We start from the raw sequence: 20,866 nt of genomic DNA on the forward strand, positions 1-20,866 counted from the left end.
TAGGGCACATATTACCCTTTCCTAGTTGACGATAATTCTTACCTCTCTTTCGAGTATGGTTCGCTTATAATTTTCTAAGATTTGTCACGGTTCATTATAGATACACCATTTTTGACACTATGGATACTACACAACCTACTGTTTCTATCATCACCTCTGAAACGTCGTTAAACGTCTAACAGACTACACAGCGCAACGTCCAAGTAGACATTTAACTTCATACTAGCCGCGGTCAAAAACCTGATATCTCACAAATTAACAAAGTGACTGAGTACCAATTGGACGGACGACAGATTGACATTTTTCTATTTTTAACTGTGTGTGGGGACAACTTTGACCCCTGTGTAATAGGTGCCGTAAGTAAAGACGATCAGAGCGTGAAGCAGACCACCCCCTTCTTCTAATGTCCAGGTCCACAATGCATCTAGCTTTAACTCCACACCACGTGTTGCTTACTTACAGGAGCATCGAGAGATTAGAATTTTAAACTGAGGTAGTTGGATCGTAGTGACTCAATTACACTCAGCAAAAAACCTATGTTGGTTCAACGTACTTTTTTCTTTTGTTATCCACAATTCGCCAGTGGATAGCACAGAAGCTGTGTTAACCTCCTTTCAAATTGCAGCTTGAAAGCATTTACTTATCAAGAAGCCAGGCAAATGTAGTGCATACACACTCTACCTTTCTGCGAAACAGAGACACGAATGAAGTGGAACATACCTGAGGAACAAGGCCATAGTTCAATGTCTCCTCTGCAGACCTACAAGTATTACATTTTACCATCAGAATTCATATAAATAATACATAACGAAATACGCTGAAAATATTCGTCACTGAAAACCTGATAATACGATTTCAAATCTTTTACGAAAACCAAAGTTCATCACCTTCTTCGCCACTGATCCTTATTCCTCCCATCTACGTCTAAGTCTTCCGAGTGATCTCTTCCGTACAGGCTTTTTAACCAAAATTTAGTAAGCACATCTCATTCCCACCATTCCTCGCGTGTTTGATTCTCCTTGATTTGAATCACCATAATGATATCTGATGATTTTAAATTATGTGGCTTCTCATTATATATTTGTCTCCAACGTTCTGTTATTTTATCGGTCGTAGGTTCAAATATTCTTCTGAGTAATTTAAATGGTAATCGGATTAGCATTTCTCACATTCGTCACGTGTTTCTCCGGCAGTATATGTTTCAGGGGGTTGTTGTTAACTGTGAAGAAATTCTGAATGCGTTTATCACTGTCTGCAGCTTATGCGCTATCGCAGTAAGATTTAATTCATAAGCATGGAAATGCCAAGTGGTCATTACGTTGGATTTCCACCCGTGACTTTTCGTGCTTCCTATACGCAACGCTTCGGTTTACTTCCCGACAACGTCCACACATAATTTCTTTACTGCTCTGAAACACAGAACGTGCGAAATTTTGTGTTCATACACGATTCGGAATAACTCAGTAAACCGACGGTCTGGATATCCGACCTCGATTTCCGGTAGAGGTATCCCCCCTTCCCCGGCCCTTTCATAACGCTGTGAAACCTTCCTAGGCCGGTGGATACAAAAAGCTCTGTACAAGGTAATAAATCGGCCGAAACACGAAGCTGTTCACTGACGTTTACTACAATGTCCATTTTACGTCATTGAACACGTTACTAAAGCAATTGTGTTTGGACAACTTCGATATTATTTTTAATATACCCGCCCCCTCCCCAAGTAGTCGCTTCCTCAGGAATTCTCCACTAAAACTACGTAGGAATTTCGTAATTCTCCCATGAGACCCACGGCTCTTCTTAAACTTCTTCATTTTAAAAATCCCCCCCCCCCCTAAAAGAAACTAATTACTTTCGTTCCAGGACACCGAAGACATAAACAAACACATGGTCTTTAGACGAGAATTTAGTTCGGGCTGTATTCTTAATTAATGGAAGGTCAGAGAAAGCCTTTCTCCTCACTCTCTCTCCTTCACTTGTCACCGTTTCCATCTTCGATTTATCGCAAGGATTTTCTAACTCGATAGTTGAAAGCCATCGATCCATTCATCACATGTTCGGACAGTAAATGTGTCACTGGTTTCAGATTCAACAAAATTAACAGAACAATGCCTGTTTCGTCTATTTATAAGACCGATGGTCGTTTGTTCCGCATGATCTGTCATTCGATCTACAGTGTGTCTCAAAAAAATATATACACATTTTATAATACGGAATATTAATTAAACTTCTATTCTAAAGGGTTCTGACGATGATGGATTACACTTAAAATTATTTTCTATCTGGACTATTTTCATCGTGTTTGTTTAAGAGAAGAAACCACGACGTTTCGGAAACTGACTCTGTTTCCGTCTTCAGATGGAAGGCAAGGCACCCACTCATTTGTATACATGTTTTTTTTTGGGGGGGGGGGGTACCTGTACGCTTCCTAGATTTTATCCAGCATTAAAAATAGCCTAAGTTGTGTATCCAGCGACATCCATACGAAGTCACGTTTGTTCTAAGATATGTCAGCGGTTTTCCTCAATGTCTTCAGGCGAATTTCGGGATAGAACTTTTAAATACGACAGGGCAGTCTCGTTAAAAATCCTTACCTACTAACTACTCAGATCTATCTTTCCTTTCATTCAGTACTACAGTCACAACACCGTCAACAAACAAATCAGAGCTCATTTGAGTGAATGCAGACTGCATCCTCTTCCTTCGTAACTACAAGACATAAAACAGAGGACTACAATGCAAGACACGAAGACATGCAAACATTGAGTAGCGTTCGAACATGCAAACTTCAAGACAAGAAACTCGAAGATTAACTTACTTAACTAAGAAGGTAATTTATTACACACTGACTACAGGTACTTAAGTTTTTCCACAATATCTTGTTCTCTATACAGTCCCGTTATCGTAAGATTTTTGAGAATATTCACGTTGTATTTGTGGTATACTTTCCAGATATTTGTCAAAACATAATAAACTACATCTGGCATACCGTCCTCCGGGAAGAAACAAATATTTCCGCTCAAAGTCATAGTTTCACGTTACACTACCCAATCTGTCTTCATTCACTTGGCTTGGATTCAGTAACCACTGCTACTTCGATCTATCAATTTTAAGGAATTCTTCGTCGAATTATGGGTCATTTTGCTAGTCCAGTAGTAACTAACACCACGTGTGTGCGTGCGCGTGTCTTGTTTCAAATCTTACTCCCTTTCAGGCTTATTTTTATATTTTTATTTATTTAGTGCTCTGTCTGACGACAGGTCCATATGAACAGGATCCTTCCATCCTTTTCTCGGACTGGGACCTGTTCATATACGTTCTTGGCAGATGATCCAGAAGTGGTTTGCCATTGCCTTCTTCTGTGTGTGAATGGAGTAATTGTTGGGATACCACGGAGGAAAACTCCGTGTTGCCTAGACCACGGCCTTGCCCAACACAAGTTATAAATTCGGGCACCGCCGGGAATCGAACCCGAGACCCCAGGATTACAAGGCCAGTGTTCTAACCGCTAGACCACCGTGGCTTGTTCTCAATTAATTACCACGAGAAAAATGTTATGTAAAGACCACAAACTACGAAGAACCTCTTTATATAAGTTTCTGTAGTCTACATTCGTAATTTCCCTGCTTTTAACTGCCAAGTGTTTAACTTAACTATTGAAATACGTAAGAAATACTTCAGATCAGATGCCTCCTTATTTCATGCATTTATGTTTTACACTTCGATGGTTAGAATTCAGCTGATGTCTTACTGTGGTGGGCGGTGAAACAGTTGCCTATTTTACGGCGTTAAATCGGCGAAGGAAAGAAATGCATCGCTGGGAAACGGACAGATACGAGGGATGTTTCCTGAATTTGCTTATTCTGTTCCTGATGCCGCGGGCTGTTACTAACATGATTGCACGTTTGCGTGTTAGGGAATGCCGCCACGGCGACTTACCCTGGCATTTTAACATTGAATTTATGGCATGCTCCAATTAAAATCACGATAAATGGTTCGAAAATACTCCCAGCTACTTTTTTTCCAAACTGATTCTGTTTTATTTCAGTTGTTATTAAACCCAAGAGTAGAATTTTATCATCTTATTCCATTTCGACTTTTCCCCGTGTAAATATAGGCTTGTCTACTCTTTCGACAAGTTAGGGGTTTAACATGATCAATGTCAAGGGTCGTGGTTTCGATTCCTCAATTATTTAATAATGAAATTTCAACATAATGCGTCGAATATTATAATCAGTGTAAATCATAAATTTAAAAGACGTAGAAGGAAGAGGTTGTGGCAAATTTTAAATCACCATGACCTGGTCTACATCAGGCTGTGAAAATCACTAAAATTTCACTTATGACTTCAATTCGTCATGAGTGAAATTGATAGCTGTTTGTTAAACTAGCTTATTATTATCATTATCAACATTATTATATGGTTCACGATGTCTCAGTCAGTACGGTGACTGTGTATGGGCAAAACGAATTTTATTCTAACTGCGATGAACACACCGTGAGGGGAGAAATTGAAGACTGCTGTAAACATTCAACTGAACAGAATGACGTCGAGCGTATAGAAATCTGTGATGAGGCAAATAGTTTTAAAATGTTAATATCTTGCAGTTATGCAACGAGCCAAGGAATTACCTTATGACGTAAAGATGAAGCTTACGAATGTAATATTTCGCTCACTGTCTCCTTGAACTATAGATTACATTACACACAGTTCGATCACAGACTAGATGCTACTGGAACGAGCACGCGGTGAAGGTATTTCTTCTCTTGCATTTAATTTTATTATCCTTACACAAGGACACAACTAAAATTTCAAAACCTTAACACACTCCAGAGAGTATGTAATAAACGACTACTTCTTTCGCATACAAACAAGAAAAGTAAACGTCCCACTACACTCCATGTAGGTCGCTTGGGGGGAGAGGTCATATAGCTCCTACTCATTTTTTGACCTCGGTACTAGATGGGGGTGAGTGGTCAGCATCACGCCCCGACCGCGCTCTACCCCCGGGAAAGGACCCCGGTACCCACTGGACAGGAGGCTGGGTGGGACCTAGAGCCGGTCTGGACGCAAAGGCTAGAGAAAATAATCCTCTGCCCCCGTCGGGGATCGAACCCCGGTCGTCCAGCCCGTTATTTAAAACAATAATTAAGGCCAAAAGAGATTAAGTACGTGGGAAACTGATATCACGTGACAGGGTAATTCGAGAAGTAGTTGACTTCCATAATATTCTTGGGTTACTAGCATTGAAAACCAAGAAATAGAAGGAAGAATAATATAAAAATATTTTAGAATTGTGTGAACATGAGCTGGATGAAACTGGCTCAGGATCGTGTCCAGTGGCGGTCTCTGGTATTAGCGGTGTTAAATCTTCGGGTTCTGCTACCAGAGACCAGTCAATGAATTAATCAGATGTCAGTGAATTTTCTTTCGACGGTGCACAGTCACGTAGCAAGAAGGATTGAACAGAGGTACAAGATGAAGACTGCCAGGAATTTGTGTTGCAATTTTCCTGTCCCGTGAGCATCATAATAAGGCCTTGGTACCAGCGCCGGTCAGTATGTAAGGTCTCCATTTGTGTGAAATCATCATCATAACGAGTTGGTGCAGAAGTCTTTGTTCTGTGTACGCTAGATCCGTGATATGTGATGCGCTCTGTAGAGAAGTGCACGAATGAATGTAATCGTGACGAAATAAGACACAATCACATGACTGAGCGCTATTTCGAGTCATGTGGCGTCATTGTTGTTCTTCACGACGTGTGGAAATTACATTTATCCTCTCCCCCCCCTCCCCCTCCCCCTCCTTGTTTTCTCATATATTCTCATCTGTTTAATGGTAATATAAACACCTTTGCCTTTTACCTTCCTCTGTGTTGGAATGTCTTAAGGTACTTGCACAAAGTCATAAAACAGACTTATATCACGGATAAGGCCGATTTTGTGTGTACGTTCATAATTACATGATATCTCCTAAACTACTCAACAAATTTCGAATAAATTTAGTGTTGAGGGTTCACAATTTAATTTTGGTCCAAGGCGTTTACAAGTACCCCATCCCCAATTTCCTATTCTTGTCTAAAAATGGCGGGAGGCTCAGGACACGAAAATGTTGTACATAAAATATAAATTTCATTAACAGATACAACTCATGTCCGAAACATTCTATTGGTTTGATATAGAACATATAAATACAAGGAAAACAGTTAAAACCAGGCAATACTTTACGTAACTTAAACTATTTCCCTATAGAAATGTATTAAGATGTAAAGTCTACATATTGTGCTTCATTATCGATTTAGAGATAACTAAATTAATTAATGAATACGTATGAATATGTGCACGCTTAAAGTCGGTAGTGTCGCTTACAGACCGCTTAATATCTTCACAGATCTCGGGGTCCCTCTCTGAATGCTTGTTTAATTAACCGATTTGCCTCCTCAGCTTTTACGGACTGAGCCCTCTGTCCTGTTCAAAATTAGAATTAACTTCTGGAACTATGAATCCCTGTAAGACATTTGGTAGGACTGGGTATTGGCCCTTAATGGACTTTTCTAAGTTACAAATTACAGCATGAAAAGTGAAGTTGTAGTTGCTCGTTTCTGGGAGTCCCTCGTTTGTATATTACGGTATTAAATAACTGAATCCTTACTAAGGATTTTAGTCGTATTCTGAGCCACGCCAAGGCCAAATACAGAACATTCTATGATCGACTTATCCTATGTCCCGTCTAGCTCATCATACATACATGAACACTATTATTTCTCATACACACCTTATTAACTCAATTAGAAAGAGTTTTACTTGAAAAGCTGGTGTTTACTCATGAGGTCAAAAATATCCCTACGTTTTGTGCACCTCCAAGGTTCATTGCCGTGTTCACAAGAGCCCGCCACTGGTCCCTATCCTAACTCAACATACACCGTTAACACATTTCTTCTCTTCGTATTTCTCAGTTAAAATGTTGTGAGTGTTCCTCGTCTCTCCCATATGTGTTACGTGCCCTGCTCATTTCATTTCCCAAATTTTGATCACCGTAATTATATTTGTAGAATATTTCAAAATTATAAAGCTCTGTCTTTCGTCACCTAGGTCCAGGAAGTTTTCGTTCGTAACCAGCCACACGATGGAACAGTGAGATTTACATATTTAAAACAAGCCATAGTTTCTGTGTATTTTAATCTCCGTGCGTTCAGATTGAAAACGGAACACTGGTTCTGAAATGAAACCAAGAAATCAAACTAATACATGACGATGTACAAGTAAGACCGGGAAAGAACAAAGGGTTTTTCCTTCTTTTTTTTTTGGCGTGGTAGATCGGATGTAGGCTAGTAAGCAACTGTCCTGAAGGTCGCCGATGATCTCTTGGGACTGTTCGTTATTCGGTAGATTGCGTCATCCTTGTTAGCCTCTTAACCTCGCGCTGACCACATCGGGCCTTATTCTAAAGGTCAATAACTCTTTTTTACGATATAAACGACTGTCATAGCTTCACTTTCGTCAATGGAGGTGACTCGAGAAATTATATCCGGGCAGCAAAATAAATAATTTCGGTGAAATTTCTTACTTTACAATTTAACCTATATGGCCACTGTAATTTGGAAGTGACATTAGAGAGCTCAAAAATACAAAAATTAAGGATATATGTCAAAGAAACCATTTTAAAAGAGACGTTTGTATTTAGAATTAATAGTATCAATGTAAATGAAAACATAACACAAATGTCTAATTTTCAAGATATATTTAAAAATATGCACTGAAAATTATGACGTAACGTTACAAGAACAAATCTTGTAAACTCGTTATGTACACTAGGTCTGTAACTAACTGATTAACAAACTAACGAATACCATACTACGGCGCCTTTACGGAACTTATGACAGTTTGTTACGTCATCAAAATATTTCGACAACTTTGGACAACCCAAACATTCAACAAGAAATACACTGCGCCCTGTTCTGAGCCAAATAAATCCAGTCAACACTCTATTACCAAAGACTTTTTTAATATTATCCGCTCATCAACTATGTCTCTCAAATAGACGTTTTTTCAACTGAAATTTAGTCCTGTACCTTCAGCATTTCTACTACGCGTGTCACCTGACCCACCCTTTCCATAACAATTTTCTTAATCAACACAATAATATCAAGGTAAAAGCGGAATTAATGAAGCTCATTACAAGATTTTCCTGTCTTCGTATTACGTCAATCTTCCTTATGCATGGGACGTGTATTTATTTTATATTCCTTCATCTCTTTCTATTCGTTCGCATTGCTTCAACAGGACAAATTACAGCCAATCTTAAGCCACATCAGTTCATACAATTCATTTGCTATCCGCACTCTTTCTTACCTTATTTTTATAAAGAGGTATCTTTGTATCTGGCCAATTTAAAATATCCTCGCTTATGGCCACAGATATGCATTGCGAAGAACAAAATTATGATGCCACTTCTTATAAATCCTCACTGCCCCTTGCCTTCCTCTTCCTCAATGAGATGAGACCAGGTCGCGTCTTGATCCCCTTCAACGCCACAGATTTTGTGCGTTCCATTCAACAGAGTGGAGATCCGTCCATCATCCATCACCGGACTATATAAAAATTGGAGACGTGTATGGAGTTGGGTTCGAACCAGCCACCCCAGACTATGGACTATTCACGCTGTGAGAACACCTGGTTCGGATCAAAATTCCTGACAACCTGGGAAACGTACCCGGAGCGTATTCCGGAATTTGATCGTTGACCTTTGTGAATGAGAGGGGAATTTTCCGGGTGGGGATTCCCGATCCAGCCACTTCCGCGCCCAAGGACGAGCGTAAATCTTTATGCAAGGACCACGTTACACTTATCCGACCTTAACTAAGAATGATGTGCGTCGACGTTTCAGTAAGACTCCCCAATATCAAATTTTCCTCTTTCGCTAGTTATTAAACGCATACAGACGTATTATATTCACTCGAAACACTACATAGACCAAGTGCACGCGGACCTTCGCGTTCCGATCCTGTTACACGTTGTATTACAATCCACTTCGACATTTACAATACTTGGAAGTCAAACTCGCTGGTAGCTACATAAATAACTCAGCAGGAGGGCAGGGAACCCAAGCAAACAGGTTAAATCGCGACTCCGTGTGTCGAAGAACAGGGGAAGCATGAGAGTGCATTATTAGCGTAATAGGATGAGCTTACCACAATGACGACGCACCAATAACAAGTACAGAAAGCACCCGCCGTTCGATGTGGTGCATTCAAGGGTGCCGAGGGATTACATATTATTGTTTTAATGAGCATTCCCGAATTTAATCTGCTATTTGTTGTTTCTATTAATGTATTTCTTATATATAACTTTGGTTTTTAAATGCATTAAAGTCTCGAATATAGATCGAGATATCGCTTAAAATGCTTAATAACGACAAACAGAGCCAATGACAGGCAAGAAAAAATAATTCTGTTAATATAAATTTCAATTATAGTCCTGCGTGTTTTAATCCGTAACTTTTAGACGGATAAAGGTTAAACTTGTTCTTAATTTCGTAATGATTACAAATTGTTTAAATTGAATTGAAATTTAAAATATTTCTCGGGTGTCTGTATACAGAATTTGCCACTTCCGCGTTGCTTGTTGATACTTCACAAGCCCAAACGCTGATCCGTCGTCTAAAAGCCCTTCAATGTCTGTCTGATGTGATGGAAGAGAAACAAATATAAATAGGTGATGGAAAGATGACACGTGAGCAGTGGAAAGACACTTAATCTGTGTGCCGTGTACTAACGTCATGTACAGTTCTTGTGGCATACGATCACCACTTGAGACCGTAGAGTAGGCGGACCATTTTCCAAACAAATTTTATAGAATTTACATGACATGAGTTTGCTCTCTGCAAAAGGGTACGGAGGGGGGGGGGGTGAAAAGATATTCCACATACCCTCATCCCTCCGTTTTATACACATTTAGCACAGAGAGTTAGTTCTATGCGTTGTTTTGCAACAAAAGGTCAGTTTTGGCTTGAGAAAGCATTTCACAGAACAGCGCCCCACACAAGAGGGCTAATATTAATACCTCACCTCCACCCCTTTCCCCACAACGTTCTTCTCACCCCCAGTCCAACGGCACGAGCTCACAGGAACCAAGGAGGTTCGTAAGTGGTGGAAAATTTGTCACTGATCTTTTAAACAATTTCAACGCAAATCTGACCGGAGAGGCCAGTCCTCTGTGTAAAATCCCCCCCCCCCCCCGAAGTACATGATATACAAGCAAGTAAAGTTGTGCATTAGGATCTCAAATTTTTGTTAAAATCTGTCAAGATATTGGAAACTTACCACGTCGAAGGCACACGAATTGACTGAACACGTTGTAAGACCGCGGTTGATACAATAACACCAATAAGTAACATTTCTAAATATATCCTCCAAGCCGTTTAAAAAATTTTAAGGTTTACATGCGTCATGTTTGTGTTTTGGATTAAAATATATAATAAAATACAGGTCAATACACAAAACTATATTTGGGTGTTAAAATTTAAAATTTAAATGTTAAAATTTAAAATTTTAAATTAGCGCTATTCATCACTATAAGGATGTTACATTTGAGCGCTTTCATTCATTTCACAACATGTTTCGATGTAATACATCATCTTCATGAACAGACAGTCAACCCGAGCAGACGTGATACACCACACAACACGACTTATGCATAATTCAAAACAAACATAAGATGCGTAAAACGGGAGGATCAGCGGAACACATGCTACAATAATGAATATATTGAAAGACATGCATTATAATATAAAATAGTTTTAAATAAAAACCACACCTGAAGATGATGTATTACATCGAAACATGTTGTGAAATGAATGAAAGCGCTCAAATGTAACATCCTTATAGTGATGAATAGCGCTAATTTAAAATTTTAAATTTTAACATTTAAATTTTAAATTTTAACACCCAAATATAGTTTTGTGTATTGACCTGTATTTTATTATACGTTTAAAAAATGAGTTAGACTTTTTTTCAAGAAAAGTTTCGTGGGAACGGACTTGCTAAGTTCACTCATACTTGGGACTTACACTCCAGGATCACATTAAATAATCTATCTTAACGGTGTATCCGCTTACTGTAGAACTTCCAAACTGGAGGAATTTTTGGTGATGAGTAGCGTTACAAGTACAAAACACGTGAAGACAAGGATGTACCATGCGACTTGATTGTCCACAGACATTAAATTATTGTTAATCATACAAATGTCTCCATAGGTCCTTATGCTTAACTTAGAAATATAATTTTTTTTAGACTTACCAAATAAGATGACGTTGACAAGGAAGAGCGGTTGCAGGAACTTTGCTGATCACTGACTGAGGTTTTAACAACGTGGAGGAACACATACGCGCTTCGTATATTCCACGGCTTTGTGGTTACTCATGGAGGGCACCTTTAGAGGGAAAAAGAAAACACGTCAACACATTGAGCAATGAGATTCCAGTAGAAGTCACAAAGCTTAGAATTTAGTCGTACAAATGCAATAGAGCTCATGTCAAATTTCGGCAACGTAAATTTATTAATCAATAACAATTTATCTGGCGGGTTAGATTGTTATGTGCACAATCCTGTGCAGACGCTCACTGTCTTACGATCGAATCCCATTGGAGTCTGACTTTAATTTTTTTTTTTTACTTGTAATTGTAATTAAGTAGATGCTGGGCGTTTTTCACAGTAGCTGAAAATCAGGATTTTCAATTGGTTCAGAAGTCTTGCGATCACAGTTGTAACTTTTATAATAAGTGCAATGACCAAATAGGGAACATTCCGATGTCGCTATGCAAGGAAAGAAGATAAACGAAGTTAAATAAAGAACAAGAAAAAATAAGAAATTGAGAAAAATAAAGGATAAATGGAAAGAAACAAGGGACCTGTTGAAGAGAGGATTAAGGAGAAAATGCAAAGACACACACAGTGAAACTGCCTATCAGGTTGTGTTGTAACGGAGCAGAAAATTCTTTTCATGTTATCGTGAAAGTTCGCGCTTTAATAGTTAATAAATTGGGATTCAGTTTATCTACGCCATAACATAATATTAAAAAGTGCACAGGAATTATGAGAGCGTAAAAATACCATCTGAAATGGTTACAGATAAATATTACAGGCCTTATCATAAACATTTAAGGACCTCAAATCCTACTTAACATTTAAGAACCTTCGCCAATCTGAACTGTCCGTCAAGTTACTTCCAAAACGATTTAAAAATTATAAACAACTTTTCGTCGCTTGAGTGTTTGGTTGATGAACATTTGCTGTGAAGGAATTTTGGGTCTTGTAGGATAATATTTATGAGTGTGAGTGTTGTTATTGCCGTTGCCATGGTAATACTGTAAAGGGGTTTTGGGCCTTACAGAATAATATTTATGACTGTGTGTGTTTACTGACCTGCCGAAATTTGTGCGGGGCCCAAACCAGTATGGACCTGGTGACGTTGAAAAGAAATCCTCGTTCTGCCTAAGACCGATAGATTCATGTCTTACTATTATTATACTACCTACTAGTCTGGTACTCACAGTTGGCTCCTCCCACTGCAATTTTCTAAACAAAATTGTTCCCATGCAACAATATTTCACTCTGCACACAAAATTATCGGAGTCCGCTTCATAACTCCCCTTTGAAACCTCCTTACATTCGAATTAGACAAGACTGGGAATCTGTAAGATACAGTTTCCACAAGTGTTCTTTTGCAAATTTTTAATTTTGAAAATCTCAAAGCTAAAAAAGATTACCAGATCATAAACAGGCCTCGCTGCATCTACCATTGACAAGTTGGCTCGGCTGCCATGTTGGTATTGCTCATTGTAGGAAATTCTAAAGTTGGTGGTTAGAGTAATCCCCAATGGCATGATGTTCATACAAAATTTCATCAAAATCCGTAGGGTGGTTCTCGAGATTAATCATGCGGTCAGAATCATTAATTTCGAGTACATATGGGAAGGAATTATGACATATATTTCCTCTAAATGATTTAACTTCCATGTTTCATATTTGCGTGATGTTCCTTACGCAATCCGCATGTTATATCCATCTTATCCTTTCACGGTGGTGAAAATGTCTTGATGTTTGTATTCTGGATTGTAACATTCGCGACATGTAAACTTACAAGCAGATATCAGTTTTTCTCAGGAACATACTGATTTTTTATTTATAAATTCAGCCCTGAACATGGAGGCAATATGTCCCTCTGAAGCAGTGGTATTTATTTAAAAGTCCAAGTTACTACCCAGAAGACGAATATCGAGAAAAGGTGAATTATTAAACTCGTCCTCGTGTATTTTCTTCCGAAGTCCGGCACTTCGCTCTGCGCTGCTCAGTTGGTGTCCTTGGCACTGCCAACAGGCGTAAGAGTAATCTCTAAGACGAACTGGACGTCATGTGCAGGAAATGAGGACGAAATGTGCCTGCCACTCCAACAAACCTCCTCTTCTTCCCTGAGGGGGTGAAATTCTCCACCCCTTTACTCGGAGATGAAGACAAAAGGACGACAGACAGCGGCGAAGGGTTGACGAAGAGATGGGGGGGGGCTCAAGATGGTGGATTTGAACAGTGTAAAGGCCACCTAACATAACGATGGTCAGAGATATGCGTTCGCGCCGATCCCTAGGGAAGAGCTTCCCTGCTTCTGTTGTGTGTTTGCCCTTAGTAAAAGCCACGATACCGAGATAGAACTCTGCATTCTTTGAACAGACGTCGGCGACTTTAATCGATACATATGTTACATCGAAATATGACTTGGCATTGATTCGTTCACTTGGGGGGAGGGGGGTTGGACCTGGAGTTAGCTGGAGATGACTGTCTTCCTGGATACTGCACCATGAAGTTTGGTAGATCTGATTGGCATTTCAGAGGCCTTTGCTGCCTCGGTCATCAGGGTGATAGTGCCGGCCAATCTATACCAGAATACACAGCGCAATATCCCAGGAAATAGACGTCTTCATATTCGCCGCTGTGATAAACTGAAATCTCACCTGGAGTTGGTTAGTTCTTACACTTCAGGTCCCACAAAGTGGATTTTATATGTGCGCGATAGCTAAGGGAAAGTTACTCTTTTATTCAGACACATTAGGTAACTGGAAAAATTCGGGAGCCATAACTTGTAATCTTCGCCTATTACTGAGGCGATCAAATCAAGGAGGAGAAAGGCGGGGAATGCAGCACGCATGGTGAGATCCGAATGATCTCTTTCCATTCAAAGTTCGTCATTATTCTGTAAGCTATCAGAAGAAATGAACGTAAGATCACTGCACTGAGGCTTCGGCTTGTCCTGTAACAGCAACGCCCCTTCCGAGGACAACCGTCTTATCCGGAGTTAAGCGGAAAATATTCCATCTTAGATTCTGGCTTGTATTATCTGTGGCACTGTGAAGAAACTTCTGGTACACGTCGTGACAGGGACTGGTGAGGACATTGGGGTAGAACTGCGGTCCCGAGGGGGTGTTTTGCGAGGGTAAGAAACTACGCAGGTGTGTGAAGGACAGCGACATATATCATCATCTGGGACAGTCGTCAGGTTGTACTGTCCTGCTATTCGTTCACCCTAGGAAGCACGCATACGTGTTTCTTTTGTTCAACTCATGGGCAAAATTATATTACAGGTTGGGGGTCTGGAAAACTTTGGAAACATCAAGTACTTATAAAAATGTTCTGGATTATAAAACATATCTCAAGTTCTGTGATATTCAATTCTTATCTTTAACCGTTTCTTTCATATATACACTAAAGTTTCTCGAAATTTTCTTCCTTTAGACAATTCGTATAGAGCAATACGTGACGCACACAATCTCGGTTAGCATGTTATAGTTAAGATGTGTGTGTAATGTGCACTGTGAGTTCATAGAAATGCTTTAGAGCACCAGCAATGTTTTTGGAACGAATAATCTAGCACACAACAAGAGTAAAAATATATTTCATGATACTATTTTCTTTATAAAAGCTCAGTGTGTAACAGACATAAATAACCCTTTAAAACCCATTGGTATGTATACGTTTCACATGCATTAACTACATTTTTATTTATATTTTTGTGTTTCTAAAAAGCAGAGATTACTTTCTTTGAATAGCATTAACTAGATGATCGAATGTAGACGTGTTTTGTTTCTTTTGAGGTACAAACTTAATTCTTAAATATTATTTATACGAGCTTCGGCTTCAGGTAAAAAACACCAAAGATTTTACAAAAAGAAAATATAATCAGAGTCAAATAGGACAATAAATCAGGCTGAGGAAGTATTGATGTTTGCCTTCTGGGTTGTGAAACCGAACAAACGTTTTGGTTCAAAGATGCCAACATCTCGTAGGAACATACTGCTTCCACATTTAGCACCGAAAGTGGAGGAGTTATGTTCCTCCGAAATGTTTATAGCTATCTGTAATACGAGAAAGGCGTTTCCATAACACGGATATAACGTCGAAGCAAATAAAATACAGAAAATCATAATATTAACCATAAACGCAGGTATGCAAACTTATTACACAAAAGCAATGTATTCAAATTAATTACATGACTACTGCAGAAAAATGGCATTCGTGATTAATTCTAATTAAACCAATCGATTCTATAGCGCAATTTTTCCATAAAACTGTTTACCACATCAACTACAGCGTTACAGAAGAGACGGCTGTACAGTGATGTACAGTGATGACCTGGCTCTGTTTTGGAATTCCAATGGGACGAAAGAGTACATACTTTGTGAGGCAAGTTAGCACTGAAGCAGATCAGAAACATCATTATCTAACGGACCCCACGCAATAGGCAAGTTATCCTACTACCTGAAGACGGAGACTGATTTAAACTCCGAAACGTAATACATATTTTAAATCACCCAAATTCTACACAAAATTCTACCACAATAGTACAGACAAGTCAAATGTACCTTCATGAACAAATAATTCTTTATTCAGGGCAGAGTACCTGCTCTGAAACGCGACCCTGGACCGGCCATCACAACTTGCAGAACACAATCCACAATCTGTGCATGTGTTCAGTATGACAATTAAATTAAGCAGCGATTGACGGAGCATGTAGCACGCGAGGGAAAAACTGCTGGTTGGTTAATCGTTAACGCAGATACGAGGGTACAAAGTTACAACCCTCGAAACTTGGTTTCTCTCTATTAAAACGTAGGCCCAACACATTCTGCGATTTGAGTTTTTGACATTAAGCCCTTCAACTCCTCAATAACTTTCATAACCACATAATAATCTCACACCGCGACCCTAAATGTAACTCGTCACTGTTAGGTCCGTAAAGCGGGGAGCAGAATGACCGACCATGAACTAACCCAATCCCCTCAGGGACTCATCCCATTGTTACTTTTTTATGATCAGGGGTGTATTTTGTAAGAGAGAGGTAGAAAGGTTCTGCCGCCCTGTCCTTGCATGTAGTAATTCACCCTCATTCGTTAGGGGTTGTTATGCCTGAAGAAGAAATCCGCCCCTGCAACCTGTTCAGCCACTTTAAGTTACCCCTCGTAAAAGAATTAAAATGACTTACAGCTCTTTGCTATTTTTGCACAGATGCACTATTCCATGTCAAAAGCACACACATACCATTTATTCCTGCCATCAACAGGGGAGGTATGGACGCTGAGCACAACTTGAGAACCTTTTCTCAGACCAGACATGTTTTGTTAAACTCATGTTTAAAATGAGACATAACCGTTATTCTACCAAATTATTATTTACTGAGATTACCTTTTGCCTTCAAAAACGTATGAACTACCAAACGGATTTTTAGGGATTCCCATTAAAAGTTGTTTGACCACTCTGATTTTAATATGTGAACGTTCAAATCAGTGTCTTTTGTATACGAAGCTTAAATCATTAAAGTAAAGTGGTAATTGCAAGGCCTATCTATTGCATACTTAATAACTTTTCATTCTGTCCATACCGCGTATATATTTTCTCGTTCCATACTATTACCAGAACAAACAGACATTATCTACCCTAACAACACTTACGAACTGATTTTTGTAACAGAGACACCGGTTCCTAAACTCTCAGCCAGATACGAAGAGCATATTTCTTTCTATGCCTACGTCTCTCAAGTAGTCTCTTCCCTTCAAATTTTCCGACCCTTAATATGTCTTTCTTCTCAAAGCAGTTGGCAAACTGCCGTTAAATAAACCAGGAACCATGACCTTCAAGCTGTTGTGAACATAGTAATGACCCTTCCGGTTTTACAAAAGAGGAATATTTGAAGATTTCTGTCTTCTGGGTTTTTGCGCCGTGTAGTCTGGTCGATGTTTACCAACGTTTCAGAGGTCATACTGCCTCCGTCATCAGAGTATGAAGATTTCTGTCTTCTGGGTTGTTGCGCCGTGTAGTATGGTAGATGTTTACCAACGTTTCAGAGGTCATAGTGCCTCCGTCATCAGGGCGACGAATTTCTCTGCCAGTTACCAGAATCAGCAGAAATGCATACCAAATTCTGGCGCCACGTCTCAGAACTGCTTATTATTTATAGGAATCCCGTGTTTGATAATCTGACGCAACTTAACATGTCCGTGGAAGAAACGAATAAAATAAAATACATCTGAAGCAGGTGTCAGAAGGAGGGAGAGATGTTTGACTCGACGGCCATTGTCTTGCCACCTTGCTACGCAACACCCCCCCCCCAAGTCATTAATAATGGACTCCTCGTTGTGTGTGTGTGTGTGTGTGAGCCCTCGAGCAGGGCTGTCAGCTTTGTTAAGGGATGAAAGGTAAGGGCAGGTTTGAACATTCAAGTAGAGGGTTGAAAGTGTAAGAGAGTTACGCATGCAACATATAGACGGGGGGCTGAAGATGAAGAACGGACGGGTGTGGTTACGTTGAGCGGAAGAAGGGATGTTATCCGGAGCTGAGGAAATGGGCGATGTTACAAACTGCCTGTATGAAGGGCATTTTGAGGGAAAATCGTGAGTGACAAGTTTGTGGAAAAAAAAATTTGCCTTTCTACCGATATTTGGGACTGTCATCATATGAAATAAGCCAGTTTTATGATCCCATACTAACATCATTGTAACTGTACTGACTATTTCTTCACCAACCCCAACATAACCAATATTACCTTAACCTAACATATCAAAACCTAACGTAACACAACCTAACTTAACCCAATAAAACATAAACTAACCTAATTTAACCTACCCTACCCCACAATACCCTGACCTATCTTATGCTACGCTAACCTAACCTAACATAACATAACCTATTCTAATCTAACCGAATCTAACGTAACCTAAACTAATTCACATTGTATTCTCATACATTATGAGCACCATGCATTTAGAGGCAATACATGCGCCTTACACGATAGGTTCCACTTTGGCCACCAGATCGCAGCACCTCAATGTCTTTCCTCATCCGTTATTTTGTTATCACAGTTCGTAGAATATTCAAAACATGAGTCTGAGGTCGTGCAGAACAGCACACTCTACACATCAAATTTCATAAAAATCCGTCCAGTTATTCTCGATTTGAGTTGAATGGACAGACATGACCAGAACATGTGCTCTCACTATGAACTTCGTGGTAAGAATTCATAACAATTTAAAGATAGTGATTCATCGTGTTTGTTACCAGAAAGAGACATATCCGTGAAGAGTTCCTATACCGGTGCGGTCGCAAGAACGATAATCCGTTACCCTGAAGAAACGTGCAGCACTGACGGAATAAGTTCCACGGTAAACATCTTATCTACTTCCAGTTCCGAGACTGCCGTGTTTTTGTATTTTACATAACTTCCTCCGGGACAATATACAGAGTGTTCTACTTGTGGAACCCATCACGCAGCGGCGAAAAAACTACACGGAAGTGAGTTAGTTACAACGCAGAACACAGCCGTCATAAGACAGTGGGTAGGTTACGGGTTATATGAGACTCCCTGTATATATGAGGCGTTATAACGATTCTCACATAGTACGACGAATTTTTCTACATAGACGCATGTTTTAAAAAGTATCGGCATCCCAAGACAAATCGATACAGGAAACGTGGTGGTATACATGAAGATTTCAACGCTGGAATAAGTTAGGAACATTACCTGAAAGTTAGTCGAAACAGTGGTTGTAATCTGTATCCACACAGATAGCTCAAATTGTTAATATTTTTTCTCATTTATTCAAGGCAAGTTCCAAGAACGTACATTAAATTAAAGATGGCTAACTTTTGGGTTTCTGCTCCGTGTAGCCTGGTATAAATTTAAATTTATCTCCTTGATGATGAAGGCAGCAGAACTCTGATACTTTGGCAAACTACTACCATACTACACGTCGCCACATCTCAGAAGATGGCATCTCCATACTCACAGCCGTAAGAATCTGAAATGTCATCATCTTAAAGTAGATCACGACAGTTTCCTTACAAATTCTTTCCGATTCATCATTTATTAATCATTCTACGACTTAAAGCTTTATTGTCTGAAGTAATAACAGTGTCGTTAAACAAACCATAGATAAATTAATAAATAACTCCTTTAAAATAGGATTATTTAATTATCGGTTAGGTTATCCTCAGCGATATAAACTTATTTAATAAACAACCAATCCCTCTCATGCAATAAATAATGTGTAAGCAAAATAATCCCACAAGCCAACAGACTTTTTGAACTATCATTAGATATATGTAGTTGAGAAAGCGTTGTTAAAAAACAATATAAGACATAAAACAAAGTGAAAGTAGACACATGTAAGAGGTGCCTGGGAACCTCAGGTTCTTTGTGCGTTACCCTCAATACGCCCATTTCAGTAATCATTTTAGGATGTGGCGAACAACTTGCAACATTCTGGTGTCTTCACGGTTTTAGTGTATAATTCATAGACGACATGCTTTGAAAACGACTCCATGGGTTCCGTCGTGTTGTACCATTAGCGGAAGCATTAAACTGAATCTATTATCTGAGGGTTTTAGTAGAATTGTTGATATACCGAGTGTTTTTGTAAGGAAATGGTGTATAAAGAACGCAATGCGAGACCAACGAATCAGGTCTTGCTTTCTGATTCTTTCAAATTAACCTCAAATTTTCGCACTGTCGCCAAGCGCGTTCTTTAAACAGACAATAAGGGCTATTTTCTATGCGATTCTGTACACCTCATTGACCTTAACGTTCTTTTATTGGAGAAACAGATCTAGTGTTGCAAAACTAATCACACTTCATGTATCACAATGAATGCTGATAAATACGTATTCTTACATTTCGTTGAATATACATAGCATCCAAATATATCTCAAATAAAAAGTCTTTTAAGAGTCTGCATTTCATACCGTGCGCAAATATATTTGTACGGCGAGTGTCTGAGAAAAACCGAACTTCATTTTAATCTCAAAAAAAAAAAAGTAAATAGAAATAAACCTGAATTTGGCTGCAGCGTCTAATACCGTGTGGTTCTAATTAAATCGCCATAAGACACACGCTTTTCTATCTCTCTTACGACATGTGCGGAATATACACTCAGTTTAAAACATCTGGCACCCTGTTCAACCCCCACTTCTTTGCACGGTTATATACTGAACCTCTGAGCAGCGAAAATTTAACGGGACTTTCAAACCTTTTCAAACAACACCGAGTGACCTTGGGAGCTCCAGCTTCTCAATACCCTCAGAAAATGCACGGGAAAATTACGGTAGATTAACAAACAAACTGGCTTCGAAAATACGACAGAATGGCTAAAGTTGCAAAGGAAGAGAAAAGTGTTAAGTGTGGAGGATAAAACAAAATTGATAGTGGAAAGAAGAAAGATTATGTGTGCCGTGAATTTGGTTTACACAAACCCACAATTCAAATCATATGGAAAATAAGATCTAGTTCACGTTTAAAGTGAATTTAGGAACAAAATCACGTGCAGTGTCGG

The 20,866-nt window shown here is 39.2% G+C and overlaps 1 protein-coding gene and 1 long non-coding RNA gene across 2 annotated transcripts in view; one reads left to right on the forward strand and one right to left on the reverse strand.

The window, feature by feature from the left end:
- LOC110841270 (uncharacterized) overlaps positions 1 to 20,866 on the reverse strand; it is a 181,212-nt gene that overhangs the window by 114,662 nt on the left and 45,684 nt on the right. Inside the window, exon 3 of the long non-coding RNA XR_015537880.1 lies at positions 11,295 to 11,427. This is a non-coding gene — a long non-coding RNA (uncharacterized LOC110841270). The remainder of the gene's footprint in view (positions 1 to 11,294; positions 11,428 to 20,866) is intronic.
- lov (BTB/POZ domain-containing jim lovell protein) overlaps positions 1 to 20,866 on the forward strand; it is a 76,597-nt gene that overhangs the window by 6,540 nt on the left and 49,191 nt on the right. The gene's annotated exons all lie outside the window — the stretch shown is intronic.

Source organism: Zootermopsis nevadensis, unplaced genomic scaffold (genome assembly GCF_977971745.1).
Source record: "Zootermopsis nevadensis isolate Lab colony 2312 unplaced genomic scaffold, Znev_1.0 Znev_ptg000030l, whole genome shotgun sequence".
In the NCBI taxonomy this organism is placed as follows: Eukaryota; Metazoa; Arthropoda; class Insecta; order Blattodea; family Termopsidae; genus Zootermopsis; species Zootermopsis nevadensis.